Raw genomic sequence first — 6000 nt, forward strand, 5'->3', positions numbered from 1 at the left:
CCACCCAAAGTGTAAACTAAAAGCAACGGACAACTGCATTAACGAACTATGCGTAAGGTAAACAATCCTTGCAACCGTGGTCACAAGCACCGTTGTTTTCTCCATGGTGGCAACAACACATCCCTTAGTCTCATGTTTCTATCACTCAAGCTAGACATCGAGGGGATCAACCTACAATCATGCATAACGCTCCCTCTTGGAGTTACAATCTACTACTCGGCCAAAGCAGTAAATAGCAACGGAGAACATGCATGAATCAATAAGGAACGTAATATAAATGGATAATCAAATATATAACTCATAAAAATATGAACATAATCTCATAATCCATCGGATCCCAACAAACCGAGCATAGCAATAGGAAGAGAATTACATAAATGCCTTGATCATGTCGGGCAGCTCACAAGGACTAACCACTAAAGCACTAGATTGAAGAGAAGACATCACATACCTACTGGTCATGGACTCGTGGTCCAAGGAGGACTACTCGGCACGTCTGGGAAGCGTCCATGGCGGTGGAGAAGCTCCCGGAGGTCAATCCTCCCTCCGACAGGGTGCCGGGAAGAGGTCTCATAACGCTCACGATCTCAGAAGCGCTGCGGTGGCGGAACGATGGAGAAATTTGTGATTCTGGAAGTTGTGGAAGGGTTTCCTCTCGGGGGGACTAAATATAGGCCAAAGGAGGGCACCGGAGGAGGTGGGGCCCACCTAGGCGGCCTCCTAGCACGGCCTACGGCCTGACCGCGCCAGCAGGTCGCCTGGACGGCCCCAGGCCCCCCTCTCACCATTCTTCGGTGATCTGGAAGCTTCTGTTTCACTCATTTTTTATATATTTTTCCTGGAATTTTTCGGTCTTCGGAAAATTGGGTAAAAGCCCCTACAAAATAGACATCAGCAGGCAGAAACTCGCACTGGATGCACTGAGTTCATAGGTTAGTCCAAATATGTGTAAAATGATATAAAAGTGTAGCAAAACATATAACAATGTCACCCAAAAGATCATTGAACAAGCAGAAATTGTAGATACGTTTGGGACGTATCACCACGCACCTGGCCCTACCCCCGGCCGTGCCCCCATGCACGCCCTGGCCCTCCGGCCGTCGTAGTTGCCCCGCGCCAGCGCTGGCCTCACTAAGGGCTGGTGGCCACGGCATGGCCTCGAGCACCCCCACCCAGGGGGGCCTCTTCCTGTTAACGAGGGGGGATTAACCTCCCCTCTAATTAGTTTATCGGGGCAAAAATCCCCATCCCCAATGTGTGCAAGATGTAGAGGGCCCACCCCCACTAAAATGTTTAAAAATTGAATTAAAATAGCTAATTAATTAATAAGTTAATTAGTTAATTTAGAGTAATTAAGATAAATTCGTTTGACTAATCTATTGTTAATCTATTAGAGAATGACTTGTGGGCCCACGTCATTAGCATTAATGACTTTGTAAGTTTCACTTAAAATAAAAATTTTAGCCTAATGTCACACTAACATGTGGGTCCAACCCCACTTAACTAAATCTGATTAATGTTAATAAAACCTAATTAAAATGTGAGTATAACACGTGGGGCCCACTAGTCAGTTTGAGGAGTCAACACGACTGTTGGCTGCTAATGCGAGCATGACATCATGCTGATGTCATAGCTATTTAATGAATTAAATTAAATCTGTTTAATTCTTAAATAACTAATAAAAATTTTAAAACTAATATAATTGCGAACATTGAACATTGAACTTTTCCATCATTTTCGCATGTCAGGTACGAGCCACATACCCGGAAAATATCATTAGACATTTCCCGATTCGTCTATGATGGGTAATACTGCGCAAGCTCATGCCTAGACTGCAATATTGCCATGCGATGCATCGTGCCGCATATGTGCTTTATATTTATTGGTTCTTCTCCCTCTTCTCTTCGGTAGACCCCGAGGCTGACGCTGCTGCTGGGTACCATTACCCTCCTAATGACCAGCCCTTTGCCGCAGAGCAACAAGGAAAGCAACCCCCCCCCCTTGATCATTCCTCTATACGACCTATTCTTTCTCCCTCATGTTTGCATTAGATTTTGCTATTATTGTAGTTAGCTCCTATATGTGATGCATAACCTGTTTTTAATGAACTGCTACTTTACTCTACCGCACTTTAAAGTGTTTAATATAGGTGGAGCGGTGATCCCCATTTACCCCCTTAGTCTAGTTGCCCCTAATTTTTCATAAAGTTTCGATCATCTGATCAAAGAGCCAAGACTCATCACATCACTCACAACTCCTTAGTTGTACGACGCTAGAGAGCTACTATCGAGGACCAAAGGTGACACCTTGATACGTACTCCTGATGTTAGCTCTGTAGTGTAGTTAATCGATGGTGATTCTGAGAGCGTGATTGCTCCTTCACCACCTTCGATAATGACTGTGTCGTACAACCCATCATACGTGGTAAATCGTGGGTGATTCCTCGCACGTCACCTTGACGGTTACATCGTTCAGAATCCATCAAGGGTGATACCTCAGATCCCTCTGAAGTTACAACCACACAGTTACTTGACTGTGGTACTAGAAACACGAAAGGTGTGTTGTGGGTGGATTCCCGCGTGAATGTGACGAGGCGTGGCTGGGCATTCTCGTCCTTGCCACACATCCTCGCGATTAATGAAAATGCTAATGGATTTGGATATTTGATCTGATTTGGTCGGGACACCGTATTCGCACTAACCTTCACGTGGGAGAAGTTATGGGTACTCGACGTCGTGGTATCAGCTGAAGCTCTTCAGACATCAGCAATGGAGCGACGCATGCTCGAGTGGCGTGGATAAGCATAGTTCTTGTATAAGAGGTGCCAGGACTGACATCGGCCGCCCACGCATCATACAGGAGGACAAGGGGTGATGGGCCCATGACCCATGCGCGCTTAGGATTTAGACCGGCGTGCAGGCCTCTATGTCGAGCTTCGGTAGAGCTGCGACTTGATGATGTTCCGAGGCCGTGCATGTCTTAGGAAAGTGTGTACGACCAGAGTTTATCAAGCGTGTTGGGTACTGTGGTGCACCCCTGCAGGGATGAACATTAACTATTCGGATACCCATGTCCACAGTTACAAGACGACTTGGAGTTGTGCCCCGATCTTATACAACTACAACAATTACTTAAATGGAATGTTTGCTCCGGGTTTGCTTCCTCGCAGGGAGTCGAAGAAGAATCTCTGGGCGTGACCTTAATTAAAATTGCTGCAACAATATGACTATTAATTGTTTTACTTGCTCCACTCTCGTCCATTGCTTGAAGACACCGAAGATGCTAGTATTTGATATGACTAGTCCCCTCTCTCGATTCTCGCATTGCTGCAGTCAGTCCACATATAACCCCTTCCCTTTCATACAGATGCATACTTAGTATAGTTCTGATGTCAGTCTCGCGAGTACTTTGGAGGAGTACTCACCGTTGCTTTGCTCCCCCTTTTCTCCTTGATACTATTGCTACGACCAAATGACGGAGTCGAAGAGATGGCGTATCCTGCCGATGGTGACTGCTACGCCGACGGTGCCTACTACTTCGTGGAGGTCGCTGACGACCAAGAGTTATTTAGGAGGTTCCCTCGTAGGAGGCCTCGCCTCGTTCGATCGATGTATATTTTCTGCTAGCCTTGTCTAAGGCATTTTCCTTGTTTTATGTCTATACTCGGATATTTGTTGCTTCCGCTGACTAGTGTGTTTATCGAGCTTCTACATTCTATCCCTCGAGGACCCTAGCTTGTAATATGAAGCTTGTATGTTTTTATTTGTGTCTAGAGTTGTGTTGTGATATATTCACGTGAGTCATTGGGCTTGGTCGTACGCATTTTCGTGTATGATTTGTGTACGATCAAATCGAGGGCGTCACACACTCGGACTACGGCAACACGTGCATGATAAAGAGACTACTACGGCTACAGACTGAAATTACCCCATGAAGTGCAGTGAAGACGAGCGTTACGAGTAACGTCGGAGTTAGAGTTGTTGTTACTAGTAACTTCCATAGTTATTAGCATTAAATCACCCTTGAAATGCCGTTTGGGCAGTCGTGGCGCAATCTATGTAAGCCGCACCCGAGCTCCTCAACAAGGGTTGAGCATTCTATAATCTCACCCCCCCCCCCCCCCCGTAATCAAACACTAGCCTCCGGGCTCAAGACATAGGGTTGTTACCGCTCCCGAGTGGGGCCCAAACTCATACATCCGAGTGTATGCACTGCGTCGTAGCTAGTCTCCACCCCTCATTTGTACCCCTCGTACTATTGTGATGATCATTCCCACGACAGACCCCTTAACCTATTTAATTTTGATCGTCTGACCTATATTGGGGGGGTCCAAATCCAGCCCATTTTGTATATATAGATCCTAACCCTAGACCCACCGCTAGAAACCATCGTCTGTCCCATTGCCCGACGCCGCCGCAATCATCTTCCACCTCGGGATCCTCCAAGATGCCCGATCCATCCAACCAAAGCTCCACTCCCGTTCTGTGGAAGTGCCCACTAACCATAAGGGAAGCAAGACGCCGTCGGCGGATGCTCAAAACGCATCCTTGCTCATGTAGTTTCCCCCACAAGCTCATGATTGGGTGGAGTTTCGATCCACCAAGCCAGTTGCGGCCCTGCTGCTTCCTTGCTGGTGCACGACCTCTCCTTGCCACGACTCGAGCTTGCCGGACCGGTCGACACCGGTGACCAGTGCTACTGCGACAACATACCTTCCCTGGTATGGCGCCAGGAATCCTGCTGCTACGGCTACGCCTTTAGGGACTTCTTTGGCAAATATGCAAAGGATTTCCCCGCAGCTTTGGAGCCTTGCGTTGGTGTTCCCCTGAAGAGGAAAGGTGATGTAGCACAGCGGCGGTAAGTATTTCCCTCAGTTTTGAGAACAAAGGTATCAAACCAGTGGAAGATCTCGTCAAGTCACAAGTACCTGCACAAACACAAAGAGCTTGCACCCAACGCTATGAAAGGGTTGTCAATCCCTTATAGATTGTTTGCAAAGTGAGAACTGAAAGCAACAAAGTAAACAAGCAAAGTAAAAGTGAAAGTGGAAACGATAGTTGTGAATAGACCCGGGGGGCGTAGTGTTCACTAGTGGCTTCTCTCGTGAAAGCAAGTAGACGGTGGGTGAACGCATTACTGTCGAGCAATTGATAGAACTGCGCAAAGTCATGACGTTATCTAAGGCGATGATTATATCTATAGGCATCACGTCCAAAACAAGTGGACCGATACTTTCTACATCTACTACTATTACTCCACACGTCGACCGCTATCCAGCATGCATCTAGTGTATTAAGTCCAAAAGAACAGAGTAACGCCTTAAGCAACATGACATGATGTAGATGGACAATCTCATATCTACGAACAAACCCCATCTTGTTACCCTTGATGGCAACAACATGATGCGTGCCTTGCTGCCCCTTCTGTCACTGGGAAAGGTCAACACATGGTATGAACCCAAAACCAAGCACTTCTCCCATTGCAAGAATTATAGATCTAGTTGGCCAAACAAAACCCAAGACCCGGAGAGACTTACAAGGATATCAAATCATGCATATAAGAAATCAGCAAAGACTCAAATATAATTCATAGATAATCTGATCACAAATCCACAATTCATTGTATCTCGACAAACACACCACCAAAGAGGATTACATCGGATAGATCTCCATGAAGATCATGGAGAACTTTGTATTGAAGATCCAAGAGAGAGAAGAAGCCATCTAGCTACTAACTACGGACCTTTAGGTCTGAAGTGGACTACTCACGAGTCATTGGAGAGGCGATGATGTTGATGTAGAAGACCTCCAACTCCAAAGTCCCCTCCGGCAGGGAACCGGGAAGGGTCTCCAGATGAGATCTCGCGGAAACGGAACCTTGCGGCGGTGGAAAAGTGTTTTCGTGGATGCCCTGATTTTTTCTAGATTTTTAGGGAATTATTAGGCCAAAGACCTAGGGCAAGGGAGCGCTAGGGGGGCCACAAGCTTGGTTGCCGCGGCC

The sequence above is a fragment of the Hordeum vulgare genome, chromosome 3H (assembly GCF_904849725.1).
Source record: "Hordeum vulgare subsp. vulgare chromosome 3H, MorexV3_pseudomolecules_assembly, whole genome shotgun sequence".
Lineage (NCBI taxonomy): Eukaryota > Viridiplantae > Streptophyta > Magnoliopsida > Poales > Poaceae > Hordeum > Hordeum vulgare.